General features: G+C 40.4%; 1 protein-coding gene across 2 annotated transcripts in view; it reads right to left on the minus strand.

The window, feature by feature from the left end:
• Positions 1–15,988, minus strand: part of Ndfip1 (Nedd4 family interacting protein 1) — a 41,011-nt gene that overhangs the window by 17,879 nt on the left and 7,144 nt on the right. The window lies entirely within an intron of this gene.

The raw sequence follows: 15,988 nt of genomic DNA on the forward strand, positions 1-15,988 counted from the left end.
AGCAAAAATACAAAGAAAGCTTAACACCTTGGATACTTAAAGAACTATACATGAAAAAGTCTGATTTTTATCAAACAACGTGCACTGTGTAATTTTGTTTGTAAAAAGGTATTTAATGGAAAGAAGATCTAGAATGATAGATATCTATATTAAGCACTATCTCTAGGTAATGAAAGTATAAAAGGTTTCTCCTTGTTTACATTTAGGGTCTAGTTTCAGAATATTAATTGCTTGTATAATTCCTTTAAAGTTATAAAAGCAATCAGGTAGGACAAAAATTGAAAATAAGCAAACTAAGCCCTATTTTATTTGGTCAGTGTGTGTGCAGAAAGTTAATGTTAAGTAACTGAGACAGTTATGAAACATAAACTTCTAACCTCTGTCAGCACTGACACAGGGAAATAGCCTGTTCTGGGTGGCTAAATCTTTAGTCTCTGATTTAGTGTTTTAGAGCTGGAATCAAACCCTGGGTTTTAAGAAACCCAGGTGAGTGTTCTAAAGCAGAGTTGACGCTTTGGCTCCTCCAGTTCTTTTAAATAGTTCACACTAAATATGTGTATGTCTGCCTATTGCTGCTGCCATGGATGGCCCACCCAAGTCACTCTCACAAAACAAAGATGTCTCAATAGATTATACTTGTTAAATGAGCTGGTCTGCACTACAAAGGGAATTTATTTACTATGTAAGCACTAAGGCTCTGATCCTGTTTTCAGTATTATCACACAGGAAGTCAACTGAGGTGCTTGTAAAACACACCATCTCCTAAGCACACTTGACTTGAGACAGAACAGAACCTGGGGTTCTGACATGAAGCAGAGCCTGCATCAACCTCGAATTCTGTGCTACCCACCAGATTATTACAATATATATTTACCTATAAATCAGTAGCTAGATTACTACAAAGAATCCAATTTGACACGGGTTACTGGGCCATATTCTTAGCAGCATCTACCATCTAGACACTTTTTGTCTCCCAGAGCTGAGTATGAAACCTGTACAAATATTTACCACTGACTTTTATCTCCAGGCCTTGATTTTTATTTTATTTTTTCTTTTGAGATAGGGTTTTCCTGTGTGCCTTGGGCTGGCCTGGAATCCCTAATCTTCTCCTTGTCTCAAATACTGGGATTATAGGAATATGCCACCATTTCTGGCTTGGGCACATTTTTTAGCTGTAACAATCTAATCTTAAGACACTCCCAAAATTGTATTGTAACCTAAGGTAATTTTTCCCTTGAAAAAGAAAGCATATAGGTAAAAATAGCTATTAGAAAGCAAAAGTTCCAGGGACTTATTTGAAGAATTCCTGGGAGGACGGGGGTCTCCACAATCATCTCAGGCCTTAGAAGGATATTCTCAGCTCCTCACAACTAACCACAATTGTACGAGAGCAGAAAGAGAGACAGCAACAATAAAGAGGAAAATTATTATTCAAGAATGCAGTCTTATCTGTAGCAGCTAGTACCATTATGTATTTTAACCCAGCTTGACATTTCTAACCTGCTTTATAAATCTGGAGTCGGTCAACGCAAGCATGATTCTTTCCTCTACACAATTTGGTTTCAGAAAGGAAGCCTGGCAGTTCTAAGAAACACAGACATTCAAAAAAATCAGGAGGTAAAAAGGTCTGCCATGCCAATAGCTGTAAGATAGGTTGCCTGTCTCCTAGCAACCTGGAAATGTGAAATGTGATCACTCCCCAGCACAGTAACAGATAACAGCAGAGAAATTCCAGTCTTCTCAGAAATGCTTAGAGAAACATTACCAGGTCAAGATTTTTTTCTCCCTTAAAAATCAGTATTTTAAGCACCCCCCCCCCCAAAAAAAAACCATTATGACTATGGAGGAGGCTTCACATTTTGGGCTTACCCTCCCACCTCACTGTTCTCACAGCCTCCTCCCTCTTCACATAGAAACCTAATTACTTCCACAATACTGGTGGTAAGTTTAGGCTCAGAAAAGCTGCTCTAAAACAAAATATTATGGGTACAGGGAACAAAGGTATTCACATTCTAAAGGCCACATATGCTGACCACCATCTATGCTTAGTAATGACTGCTTAACAACAGAACCGTAAGCATCTAGATTCTTACACTCTGGGGTCTCAAGTCCACCACTCACCACTGAAGGATTAAAATGCACGAACCACAACTAGAGTGTAGACTGGTTAGGAAACAGTCCCACGATGAGTTTTGCCCATTTTACTGTTCTGTCCCTGAGAGCCTTTCTGGTGGAGCCTACCCAGCCACATCCCTTCAACTTGGAGATTCCCCCCTCTGGGTGCTCACACAGAGTGAGCATGGGTCAATGCTGGAAAGGCTCCCACTCTTCCATCAGCTGAATCCAGTGAGGCCAGGTCCAGCTTAACTGTCAGTCACAGTATGGGCCTCAATGTAGCAAGTCCTTGAGACAGGTCTAAAAGTGGGACACACAGGGCCACTATGGAGGGAGGGAATAGTCACTAAGGGTGACTCTGAAGACTAATAAATACTACTGGAGCTAGATTTTTTCACCCCACTACATTACTTTTGTTAAAAATTTTGAACCAATCTTATCTTTACTATGATCAACAATAATGGCATTTTAAAAATGGCTTTTTTCCCCCAAACAGAACTATAAAATTACTCACAAATGACATAGAAAAAGTTCAGTGTAGTAGTTCACACTTGTAATCTCAATACTTGGAAGGCTGAAGCTGGAACATTAAGGCAAGTTCCCAGACAGCCTGGGTTGCTACATAGTGAGACCCAAACTGCCCACCAAAGGAGCCACACACAGTGCCGAGTTAATACAGGACGACCTATGTCTCTACCAAGATGAAAATAAGCCAACAATCTGAAATTTCAAGTGGTGTTTTGTTTTGTCACACTCTTACACTGTGTCCTGACTTTCTTTCTTCCCATATTCCCACTTGGTGCATAATCCCAATCTGGCATGATACCCCTTGGCCTTAATAACCTTTGATTTTAAAATATGTATCTTGGGGGCTGGAGAGATGGCTCAGTGATTACTCTTCCAAAAGACCCAGGTTCAATTCTCAGTGCCCAAATGATGGTTCACAACTATCTGTTAACTATGCAACACAGAGTTGCTATACCAACAAACATGCTGGCTAACACACATGCACATAAAGTAACAACAACAAAAAAACTTAAAAATATGTATCTTGGGACTAGAGACGGCTCAGTAGTTAAGAATGTTTGTTCTTCTTCAGAGGACCTGAGTTTGGTTTCCAGTACTCATGGTCAAATGGCTCACAACTACCCATAACTCCAGCTTCAAGAGCTCCAATGCCCTCTTCTGGGCTCCTCGACTACCTGCACACATCTGGCATACATACATAAAGACAAACATAGACACATAAATAAAAAAAGATCAAAAGCTTATAAAAATACATCTTAGTCCAAATCCCAGCACTTGAGAAGCAGAGGCAGGTAGAACTCTGAGTTTAAGGCCAGCCTGATCTACAGAACAAGTTCCAGGACAGCCAGAAATACAAAGAAAAAACCTGTCTCAAGAAACCAAAAATAAATAAATCTTAAAAAAAAAAACTACAAACAGTGCTATTGTTTTTATTTTTAAGGTTAAGGCTATAAAATATAGTACATTTAAAATAAAGAGATCACTCTCCTTTGAATCTAAGTATAGTACCTATTAGAAATAAATGTAGCGTTTAAAATTGAAATCTGCAAGAGCCAGATACAATAACACTCACTGGTAGTCCCAACTTGTGGTGAAACTGAGGCAAAAGAATCACTTAGGCCTAGTTAACTTGAGGCCAAGCCGAGTTGCATAGAAACCAAGTATATTCCTATCTTAAAAAAAAAAAAAAAAACAGGGGCTGGAGAGATGGCTCAGAGGTTAAGAGCACCGACTGCTCTTCCAGAGGTCCTGAATTCAATTCCCAGCAACCACAGGGTGGCTCACAACCATCCATTATGAGATCTGGTGCCCTTTTCTAGTGTGCAGATATACATGGAAGCAGAATGTTGTATACATAATAAAACAAACAAACAAACAAAACAACAACAAAAACCCCTGCTAGATATGGGTGACAGCAGAAGCTTATAAATCCCAAAACTTGGGAGACTGAGAGATGGGAGATAGGAGAATCAGGAATCCAAGGCCATCCTTGGCTACACAGTTAATAGAAGCCAGAAATCCTCATCACAGAAATCATACATGGTTCTTTTTGTTGTTTTGTTTTGCTTTTTGAGATAGGGCTTCTCGCTGTAGCTTTGGCTGTCCTGGAACTAGTTCTGAAGACCTGGCAAGCCTCAAAATCACAGAGATCTCATACCTATCCCCCAAGTGCTGAGACTAAAGACTTGTGCTACCATCACCCAGTAATACTCAATTCTAATAAAAGTAACTTTGAATTTAACTAGTTTTAAGACACTTATAGGGGCTGGAGAAACAGGTGTTTGCCACAAACCTGAAAACTAGGGTAAACCAGAATCAGTGATGCCCAGCAATCCTACAGTGATATGGGAGGCAGACAAGGAAATTTCCCAGAAACTCTTGGGCCAGACAGCCTGGAGTGTGGTGAGCAGCAGAAATTAAGAGAGATCCTTACTCAAAAACAAGGTGTAAGGAGGGAACCTCCATAGGCATGCCACAGCATTTAAGTACTGACATTCATATACACATAAATCACATCATACATATCATACACAACACACACACACACACACACACACACACACACACACACACACACACACACACACACTTCAGTTTTAAAATGTGTTGTTCTGAGGAACAGCAAAGCAGAACTAGGATTGGATCTCACTAAGAGGCAACATGTAATCTTATAATGAGTGGTATTAGCCATAGGCATTTACATTCTCTAAAGACTGGAAAAGTAAGAAACAATACTACTGCATAAAGTAGGTATACCCTTGGGAGGCAAAGGCAGGGATCTCTACAAGCTCAGGACCCTGGTCTACATCTGTGTTCTGGGCTATCCAGGCTACACAGTGAGACTCAGTCTCAACCAAACCAAACCAAACCAACCTCACAAATCTACACCCAAGGAGATATGATGTCAATATCTACCTCACACAAACACAAAAAAGTACATGACAAATAATGCCAAACTAGCCAAGGAATCCATACATTACAAATATTTGCACTACTTAATTTGTTATTGTTGGGTCCTATTTAATTTTGCTTTATTTATTTTGGTTTTTCGAGACAGGTTTTCTTTGTATAAGCCTTGGCTGACCTAGAACTAGCTCTATTCCAGGTTGGCCTCAAACTCTGTTGTCTTTGTGCTACTTTTAGGTTCCGACTTTATGTTTTACTCTGGCCACTGTTGCTAAATAGCTGAAGAAAAGATTTGGTGAGAATGTTGATACTATTTTGGTGGTAAGAAAAAGTAGTGTCAGGAAGTTATACTAACTTTCAAAGAGCCTTAGGAAGACCAGGCATTGGTACATCATCAGTGTCTTTTCAAACTGATCATCCTTGTTTGCTTTCTCCTAGCTCTCTGCTCTCTGCAAGCACCTAGACAACCTATGGGAAGAACACCGAGGCAGTGTGGTGCTGTTTGCTTGGATGCAGTTTCTTAAGGAGGAGACCCTCACCTACCTGAATATTGTCTCTCCTTTTGAGCTCAAAATGGGGTCTCAGAAAAAAAGTTCAGAGAAGGACAACGGCTCAGGCCTCTTCCAGCACAGAGCTAGGTTTTGAAGGAGCTGCTGGATCTGATGTAGACCAAGAAGAAATTGTGGATGAGAGAGCTGTGCAGGATGTAGAATCATTGTCAAGTCTGATCCAGGAAATCTTGGACTTCAATCAAGCTCAGCAGATGAAAAGCTTCAATATTAAATTGTTCCTGTGCAGTATCTGTTTCTGCGAGAAGCTGGGTAGTGAGTGCATGTACTTCTTGAAGTGTAAACATGTGTACTGCAAAGCCTGTCTGAAGGACTACTTCGAAATCCAGATCAAAGATGGCCAAGTGAAATGCCTCAACTGTCCAGAACCAAAGAGCTCTTCAGTGGCTACTCCTGGTCAGGTAACATCGCTCTGCCGATGCCACGGTCCTTTTCTCAAAGGGAAACCTCTTGGAAACTTTTCTTTTGTTTCCTTTTGAGACAGGATCTTCTGTATAGCCCAGACCAGATTCAAACACATGATCCTTCTGCCTCGACTTCCCAAATACTGGGATCGTAGGTGTATGCCACTTGCCACAGGAATTCTAATTAATTAATAATGTATTTATTTTGCAGTGCAATCACACATGCTAGGCAAGCCCTCTTCCACTAAGTCACACCCCCAACCTCACAAATTTTCTTTTGTTTGGGGGCGGGGGTTGAGACAGGGTTTCTCTGTATTGCTTTGGCGGCTGTCCTGGAACTCACTCTGTAGACCAGGCTGGTCTTGAACTCACAAGGTTCCACCGCCTCTGCATCCCAAGTGCTGGGATTAAAGGTGTGAGCCACCAACGCCTGGCCCTCCCTGTTGGATCTTATTCTAAAAATAAGAAACATCTTCAAAATTTCAAGAAATTTCCTTATGTTATTAATAATCAATCTCCAAAAACCCTGGACCAGTGCTTAAGCTGGAACTTTAAATGTTATTCTTACTTAAAAAAACAAAAATACTGAAAAAAATTTATCTTAGAATCTAATTTTTAAATCTCTCATTACCAAACCCATTACTTCAGCATATTCTGAATCCTACCAGACAAGACAGTGTAATTATCAGGAGGCAACACACATTTTTGTAGATAAACAACTGAATATGGTATTTTACTGTCACTGTTAAAAGATATAATCAGAAAGTGAGAACATTTTCTATTATATCTAATGCAATTACTGTGACAGTTTAACCTGACCAAACTCTTTAATTTCTTAAAAAAAAAAAAAAAAGTGTTTTTTACCTTGTGTTTGTGCAAATGTATGGGGTGGGTGTGAGCTCAAGTTACAGGCAGCTGTGAGCTACCTGACACAGTTGCTGGGAACTGAACTTGGAAGATTGTTAGCAATTACTCTTAAGCTCTGAGCATCTATCTTTCCAGTCCCAAATTCTTTACTTGCAGGAAGAGTTCTCTACTAATTTACTATTGATATATTAGATATATTTTAAGTAATTCTGACAAGGTACAAGAGACTCAAATATAAGAAAAGCCACTTGATCTAACAATGAGCAAAGGAGGGCTGGAGAGTTTGCTTAGTGAGTAAAGTACTTGCTATGAAAGCATCAAGAAGTGAATTCAGATTCCCAGCACTGTGTGCCTGCAACCCTAGCAATGGGGGGCACAGACATAAGGATGGCTTAGGTTCAAGAGCCAGTCAGTCTAGCCCTAATGACAAGGTTGAGCTCCAAGCTCAGTGAAAGATTCATTCTCAAAAAAATAAAGTGGAGGGCAACTGAGAAAGGCATCCCGATGTCAACCTCAGACCTCTACACATGCCTGAATGGGCAAGTGCACCTGCACACATGTATGCACACTCAAAACACACACACACACACACACACATACACACACACAAACTGTACAAACATTTCTCCAAAGACAGTATGCAAGCAGCCAGTAGACACAAAATGCTCAACACTATTAGGTCAGTCATCAGAGAAAATCATGAATACTTTATACCCACTAAAAAGGCAGTAACAAGTTCTGATACATGTGGAAAAACTAGAACTCTAACAAACTTCTGGTGGGAATAGAAAGTGTGGTAAGCCTAGAGTTAAGACATATGTCCTGCCAGACAGTAGTGGTGCACATCTTTAATCCCAGCACTTGGGAGGCAGAGGCAGGTGGGTCTCTGTGAGTTGGAGGCCAACCTGGTCTACAGAGTGAGTTCCAGGACAACCAGGGCTGTTACACAGAGAAACCCTATCTCGAAAAACAAACAAACAGACATATGTCCACACAAAATTTGATGATTCAGCATTACTTTTAACAGCCAAAAATTCATCACACAAATGGATACAAGATCTGTGGTTTATCCATACAATGAAACACTATTCAGCAAGAAAAAAGGATAAATTGCTCCGACATAAATAAGCTTTGAAAAAGCATTATACTAAGAATAAAGCCACTAACAAAATACCATACAAACTTCTATTTATATAAAATGTTCCAAAAATGCAATTTCATAGAGAGAAAAAAAAAAGATTAATGGTTGTTGGTAACTAAGGATATGGGAGGGGGGGAGAATAGCAGCTGACTACTGTTATTTATGAGTTTCTTGTAGTGTCAGGGATAGTAATAAAAATTGCTTAAAAATTAGATGGGAATATGGTTATACAATCTAATGGAAATAGTTCTTTTTGATTATACTTTCATGTGGCTCACAACCATCCCTAACTTCAGTTCCAAGAAATGAACCTTCTGAACCTTCTTTTGGCCTCCAAAAGTACCAGACATACACACAGTGAGTGTACATACATAAAATAATGTTTTCTATTTTTAAAAAGCCAAATCTATACTGTATAATTTTACCTAAAACTTCAAATTAACTATTCTACATCACTGTTCCCTTGTTGAGTCTGTCTGTATCTGTCCTCCTCAATGAAAAGGATCCCATCAAATAGCCCCATAAATCACCACAGAACATTTGGTGAATGGGTGAAAATGACAAGCATAGGGAATCTAACAACAACACCAACAACAAAAAATGTTTCCTGGGACTGGAGAGATGGTTCAGTGGTTAAGAGTACTGGCTGCACCAGGCAGTGGTGGCGCACACCTTTGATCCCAGTACTTGGGAGGCAAAGGCAGGCAGATCTCTGTGAGTTCAAGACCAGCCTGGTCTACAAGAGCTAGTTCCAGGACAGCCTCCAAAAAAGCCACAGAGAAACCCTGTCTCAAAAAAAAAAGAGTACTGGCTGCTATCCCAGAGGACATGGGGTTCAATCCCCAGCATCTATGCTGCAGTTCACAGTCATCTGTAACTCAAGGCCCAGGAGATACAACACCCACTTCTGACCTCTACAGGCACTGTACACTGTGGTGTCTACAAATATGTAGACAAAGCATTCAATATATATCTATATCTATATCTATATCTATATATATATATCACAACTGCTGCATTTAGAATATCCAAGACTATCAGAAGTAAAAAATAATGTAAACATGTGAATCTTCTAATACAAAATGGAAACATACAAATGCACCAAATCCAAGGAAAAATCAAGTGATGAGAACAATGACTTAAAAGTGCCTAACAGACAGAATGTTTCCTCTTAGAAAGGCCATGTTCATAGAGCTTTTGGTTAAAGGCTTGTGTGGCTGTCTCTGGCTGGTAACATAAATTTAACAGATGAACACTTGGTTTTACAGAGGGAAATACCTGCAGTATCTATAGAAGTACTTAGAAATGAGTGCAAATACGGCCAACTGAGGTCACCAACTTGCATTTCCTTCAACTCCCCATTCTCCGTATTAGATTGTATTGACAAGAGAGACAAGGTGGACACATAGTAGGCACTCATCTCCAATTCAACTAACCTAAAAAAGTCAAAACTCTGAGCAAAGTCACTGCTCATCTGCAAAGGCACTAAATAGCTGCAACTATGGTGCCAGCTCTTTGTCATTAGCCTACTGATCTATGGAATCAGCTTCTTATGTCTAAATTATTTCCAGAGCTGATGGTTCTACCAAGAAGACACTTTTAAGTAAATGGCACCTAGCTTCAGTAAAACATAAAGCCAAGAGTCTTCCAGGGTAATGGCTTACCCTCAGTGGGCTAGGATTTCATAAAGACAGGAGATGTGTCATGTCTATAGGAAAATACACTTCCCCAAATTCCAAATTGCAGAAGAGACAAATGCTACCTGTAGTGCCTACTCTGACATATCAAAGCACATGTGGTCTCCAGGCTCCCTCAATATCACAAGTACCTGTCACATATTTCAGAGTCCATGCTAGCACCCAAGCTCTTCTCACCTTCCCTACCCTAACCCCTGCCCCCCATTCATGGACTTCCCTCCCCCAGCTACTCACTCTCCTTATAACCCTGCATTTCAGCCTCTTCCCCTCTGCCCCCAATCCCATCCCCACCCCCATGTCTCTGCTGTGCTCCTGCTTCTCTCATGACCAGGTCCAGTCTACTGGCCATGTTCAGTCTACTATTTTCTCTCTCTGCTCTGGACCCCTCCAGATGCCTCTGGCTTTTCTCTCGTATCTACAATAAAAACCTTCCCCTTAACCATACCATGGAGCAATCATGACATCAGTTTATACAGTAAGGAGGGACAACTGCCCAAACTCCGTTAACACCAGGTCTCAATGTTACATATTTAGACCCTGTCTCAAAAAAACCAACAAATCCATAAGGATGCCCAAAGTAACTATTCATAAAATGACAAATTACAGGGGCAAGGGAGACAGCTCAGTAAGTGAAGTGCTAATTGCACAAGGGTGAAGACTCCCCTCCCAACATGTACAAACTAGGGCTTCCCATGCAGCATACTGGTAGAACACCTGCCTAACATACAAGATACTGGGTTCAATTACCAGAACTGAAAAAAAAAAAAAATGTTAGCTGAGTGTGCGGTGCATACCTTTAATTCCCAGCACTCAGGAAGCAGAAGCAGTCAGGCAGATCTTTGTGAGTCTGAGGCCAACTAGTGTACATAGTCAACACCAGGTCAGCCAACGTTACAAATGAACCCCTATCTCGGAAAAAAAAAATTCTTTTTATTAAAATTTAATGAAGGCAGGCAATGTCCAATAACTGTCCCTTGCAATGTCCAATAACTTTCCTTTCTTTAAAAATAAATAAATAAGCCGGGCATTGGTGGCGCAAGCCTTTAATCCCAGGACTCGGGAGGCAGAGACAGGTGGATCTCTGTGAGTTCGAGGCCAGCCTGGTCTACAGAACTAGTTCCAGGACAGGCTCCAAAATAATACAGGCTCCAAAACAAGACAGAGAAACCCTGTCTCGAAAAACCAAATAAATAAATAAATAAATGATAATTGAGAAATTTAGCTACTTATAAATGCTACAACCAAGGAAGGGACAATGACAATGGCTCCAGGGATGATCTACAGGCAAGTAGTATCCCCACCACTACTGTCCATGGGAAATATGTTAAAAAACAAATACACTAAAGGACAAGGGCCTGATGAAGCATGGAGGGCTCGCTGTTACCATGTAGTATAAAAGCAAAGCAAATTTGTTTGAAAAGCAAAAAAATAAAAAAAAAATAAATAAAGCATACTATGCCCTAGGATATAAAGCCACAAGTGTTTGATTTATTATCACTCTTCCTAGGGACAGAGATATACATGTCTCTCTCTCTGTCTCTGTCTCTGTCTCTGTCTCTCTCTCTCTCTCATACATATATACACACATACATACACACACAGTATATTCCTTTTCTGTATATTAAATTAGTAACGTATAGGAAGAGATGGTAGTTACATAGTTAATGATTTTAAAAAGAAATGGCAACAAAAATTAGATACAGGAAAAAACATCTCTAAGCCTTTTCTCTTTAAAACAATAAGCAATATTGAATGGGGGAGGTAGGATGGTAAGATGACTCTGAGGGTAAGAGTCTTAGAACCTAAATTCAATCTCAGGAACGCACATGGTGAAGGACAGAATAGAGACCTGTAAGCTGTCTTCTGACCTCCAGTGTGTAACTACAGTGTGTAACCATGGTGTGAACACAGACATGCATGTGTGCGAGCACACACACACACACACTCTAAATACATGTTCTTTTGAAAGATAGAAACCTTGAATGTTCATTATTCAATCTGTAACTAATACTATATCCTGCTGGACACAAATAAGCATTTAACAGATGCTTGTGGTACACATGAAGAAAAATTTGGTACTTTTATCACATTGTAATTCCTAAAATGTTTTTCCTTCTAAAATAGCCAATTGGCAGCTGGGCGTTGATGGCGCACGCCTTTAATCCCAGCACTCGGGAGGCAGAGGCAGGTGGATCTCTGTGAATTCGAGACCAGCCAGGTCTACAAGAGTTAGTTCCAGGGCAGCCTCCAAAGCCACAGAGAAACCCTGTCTCGAAAAAACCAACAAACAAACAAAAAACAAAACAAAACAAAACAAAAAACCAACCAATTGGCATATTTACTAAACATATATATTCTCCATTGTCAATATAGCACAATTAGATGTACAGGCTGAAAGTTAACAGCCATGCCGTGATGAACACTACTAAATTATCATGTGCTGCGGGAGCTTACTGAGAAGTTGGCTCTGGAGATGGGGTTGCTTCCCTCCCCCTCAGATTCAGGCATGTTTATCTCAAAATGTCCCTTCAAGGTCCCTTGTCGAGGGATGGGCTGACCCTCCTCCCTGGTAACTGTAACAGGGAGGAAAGGGAACAGCAAAGAGCTCAGGAAAGTAGATACCTTGTGTTCTTAAGAACAATTAGAAGGTGAACCACTTTCAGAGGTTACTAGTGTTTATCCCAAAATATAAAAAAGCCATGGGAACCCATCCATGGAGCCAAAGCTCAATCAGGAACTCCAGCTGACTGCCTCAACTTCCCCAGTAGGTTTCCACTGGATGTTGTAAGCACCAGATTATCTATCTGCTGCTATTTGTCCTTTCACTTGGGCGTCTCACTCAAGAGGACACTCTGCTCTGCCTAGGTATCTCTCAATCTGGACTCCAGGTAGGGCTGCCTCAACTGGTTTTCACAGTTGACTTCTAGTCAATGTTTATAACCCTCAACTTGATGGTGTTTTGCTATATGCATCACTTGCTATTTACTATTTATTCTTTTATTTTTGCTTGCTGTATATTTAACTCACTCATTAAAAAAAGAAAACAGCAACAACAAAAAAAGGCATGTGCACACACCTTTAATCTAAGGTGAGTTCCATGATGGCCTGGTCTACACAGTGAGTTTTAGGCCAGCCAGTGCTACATAGTGAGAGCCTAGCAAGAAACAATCAGTGCTAGAGACATGGCTTGGTGAGTGCTGGCTGCTCTTCCAGAGGACCTGGGTTCAATTCCCAAGGACCTAATGGCAGTTCACAACTATCTATAACTCCAAATCAAAGAGATCCAATATCCCCACACAGACAAGTATGGAGGCAAAACACCACTACACATAAAATAAAAATAAATAAATCATAAAAACCAAGCAAACTAAAAAAGAGAAAAACCTATAAAGTCAAACAAGACAGAAAGTAACATCAAAACCCTGACAGCTACAAGTGAGATTAACAAGGGAACTGGTTCAGCAGACAGGGGAAGGCTGAATCTAAACCAGAACCCAAAACAAGCCCCAAAAGCTCAGAAATTGGTGACAGCAAGTACTGGTAAGCTGAGTTGAAAGTTAAAAACAGAAAGGAAATTGCAGGAATAGTTAAACATGAAGCTCCCAGTTCTTCTTTAAAAGGCTCACCTTGCACGCATGAGGCCACAGGTTCCATCCTCAGTACAAAAAATGCTATTCTCAGGACAGCATAAGACAGGGAGAGAGCTTTGGGGAGACATCAGCAGTTTTTTGTTTGCTGGTTTTGTTTGTTTTTTCAAGAAATGATTTCTTTGTACATCCCTGGCTGTCCTGTAACTTGGAGGTTCAACTTCAAATCCACCTGCCTCTGCCTCTGAGTGCTGGGATTAAAGGTGTACACCACAGCCCAGATAAGGCATAAGTTTAAGGAAATGGGTAACATCTAGAAAAAAACTGGTTGAAAGATTTGTATGCTAAATGCTGAGCTCCCCAACCTCTTGTCCCAATCATTTCTGAGGATACTAACAGACAGTCTTACTCTGGGAAAACCAGCCAAACTAATATATATTGTTTATGGGGCTGAATGATAAAGTATACATGGAGCACATGGTAAAGCCCAGGTTCAATGCCCACCACTTAAACAAGTTCAGAGGCATTTCCTGGCTTTGCCACCTGAGAAAGCCTAGAACAACACCCAGAACAAGGACACAGACCTGGTTTCTGTTATCATTCTCCAAGGAAAGGAAGCAAGGTTTCATCTTAGGACAAGAATTATTCAGAGATAGCATAAGAAATACACTAGTTGGAACTGGTCCAAAAAGGAAGTGCTCTAAGACAAAACCAAGATGCAGGTGCACCAGAAGGAACAGGTATAGGACACAGGACTAACTGAGAGTTCCCAGTAGTTAAAGACAGCACTACACAGTGGTACTGGAATTATAGTACCAAATAATTATAAATACTTAGGAATCCATACTTAATAAATAATTAAGTAAGCTAATACAAGAAATAAATGTCCCACATATAAAAGTGGCAAATAATGTATGTGAATACCTGCTTACAGTTAGTCCCAACTCTCTCACATGAGCTGTGAGTGCCACCATTCTCACACAGTATAGCAAGCAAGAGGGGAAAGTACCTTACAGAAGAGAACCTGACAAACACTACTTCAGCCATATGCAGTAAATCATGCTGGCAGCATACATTTGTTATATGTGCATGTCTATGAGCAGACGTGCTCAGCCATGTGTAGAGGTCAAAGGTAGATTGAGGGTGTCTTCCTCTATAATTTTCCATTTGTCATTTTACTTTGAGACAACATCTCTCACTAAACCTAGAGCTCATTGATTCGGCAATGCTAATTGAACAGGAGGCTCTAGGGATCCTTCTGTCTCCACACCTAACTCTGGATTTAAAGCCACATACATACTACTGGCCTGCACTTTATGTGGGTGCTGGCAATTAGAATTCAGGTCCTCATGACTGCAGGTGCTTTTACTGAGCCATACTTCCAAACTGCTGGTGAAATAAGAAATCCACACGTAGTCTAGTGCATACATTTAATCCCAGAACTCCAGAGGCAGGAGGATCTTTTCTTTTTTAAAAAAAAAAAAATACTTTATTTAATGTACATTGGTGTAAGGACACCAGATCCCCTGGAACTGGAGTTACAGACAGGTATGAGCTGCCATGTGGGTGCTGGGAATAGAACCCAGGTCCTCTAGAAGAGCAGCCACTGCTCTTAACCTCTGAGCCATCTCTTCAGCCCCGGCAGGTGGATCTTTATGAATTAGAAGCTAGCCTGGTCTATATACTAGGTTCCCAGGAAGCCAGGACTACAGAGAGAGGCGACCCTGTCTCAACAAACAAAATACAAACAAAAAGGAAATTATGTACTCAGAAAACTGAGTGAGAGCCTAGTTTACAGGCAGGGTGTACTAGGTGATATCACACTTGTTTAACACTACACTTGACATTAATAATAAAAACTGTGCTTCTAGCCTGACGTTGGTGGTGCACACCTTTGATCCCAGCACTCGGGAGGCAGAGGCAGGCGGATCTCTATGAGTTCGAGGCCAGCCTTGTCTACTAATCGAGTTCCAGGACAGACTCCAAAGCAATACAGAGAAACCCTGTCTCGAAAAACCAAATAAATAAATAAATAACTTTGCTTCTATATGCCAGCCACCAAAAGCAACTGTAACTAAAATGTTTGCAAAGCACAATAAATCTGCTACATGTTTACCATTTGTCTAGTTTATTGACAACAATTACTTGACGGGAGAAAAGACCTTCAACCTTATTTTCAGCATTAATCTAAAATTAAAGCAAATTTCTTCATCTAAATAGGTATTGCCCTCTACAAGAAGATGGTTCTCGACGGACAGTGGTGGTTCATGCCTTTAGTTCCAACACTTGGGAGGCAGAGGCAGGTGGATCTTTGTGAGTTCATGAGTTCGAGGCCAGCCTGGTCTACTGAGCCAGTGCCAGGACAGACTCCAAAGCTACACAAAGAAACCCTGTCTTGAAACAACAAAAAATAACAACAAAGAATATGGTTCTCACTAAGCAATTGTACTTAACGAAAGAAAACATCAAAATAAAGAAATTTGAGGATTTATTTTAAAGCCTTAGTAATCCCAGCACTGTGAAGGCCGAAGTACAAGGGTCCCAAGTTCATAGCCAGTCTGTGCTACACAATGAAAGCCAATCTAAAACAAATATAACAAAATAATTCTCATGGTAAGATTTTTTTATATAACTTAATATATAGTACAGTGTATTGTAACTGATTTTTGAAGTA

This window comes from Cricetulus griseus, chromosome 2, assembly GCF_003668045.3.
Source record: "Cricetulus griseus strain 17A/GY chromosome 2, alternate assembly CriGri-PICRH-1.0, whole genome shotgun sequence".
Classification (NCBI taxonomy): domain Eukaryota; kingdom Metazoa; phylum Chordata; class Mammalia; order Rodentia; family Cricetidae; genus Cricetulus; species Cricetulus griseus.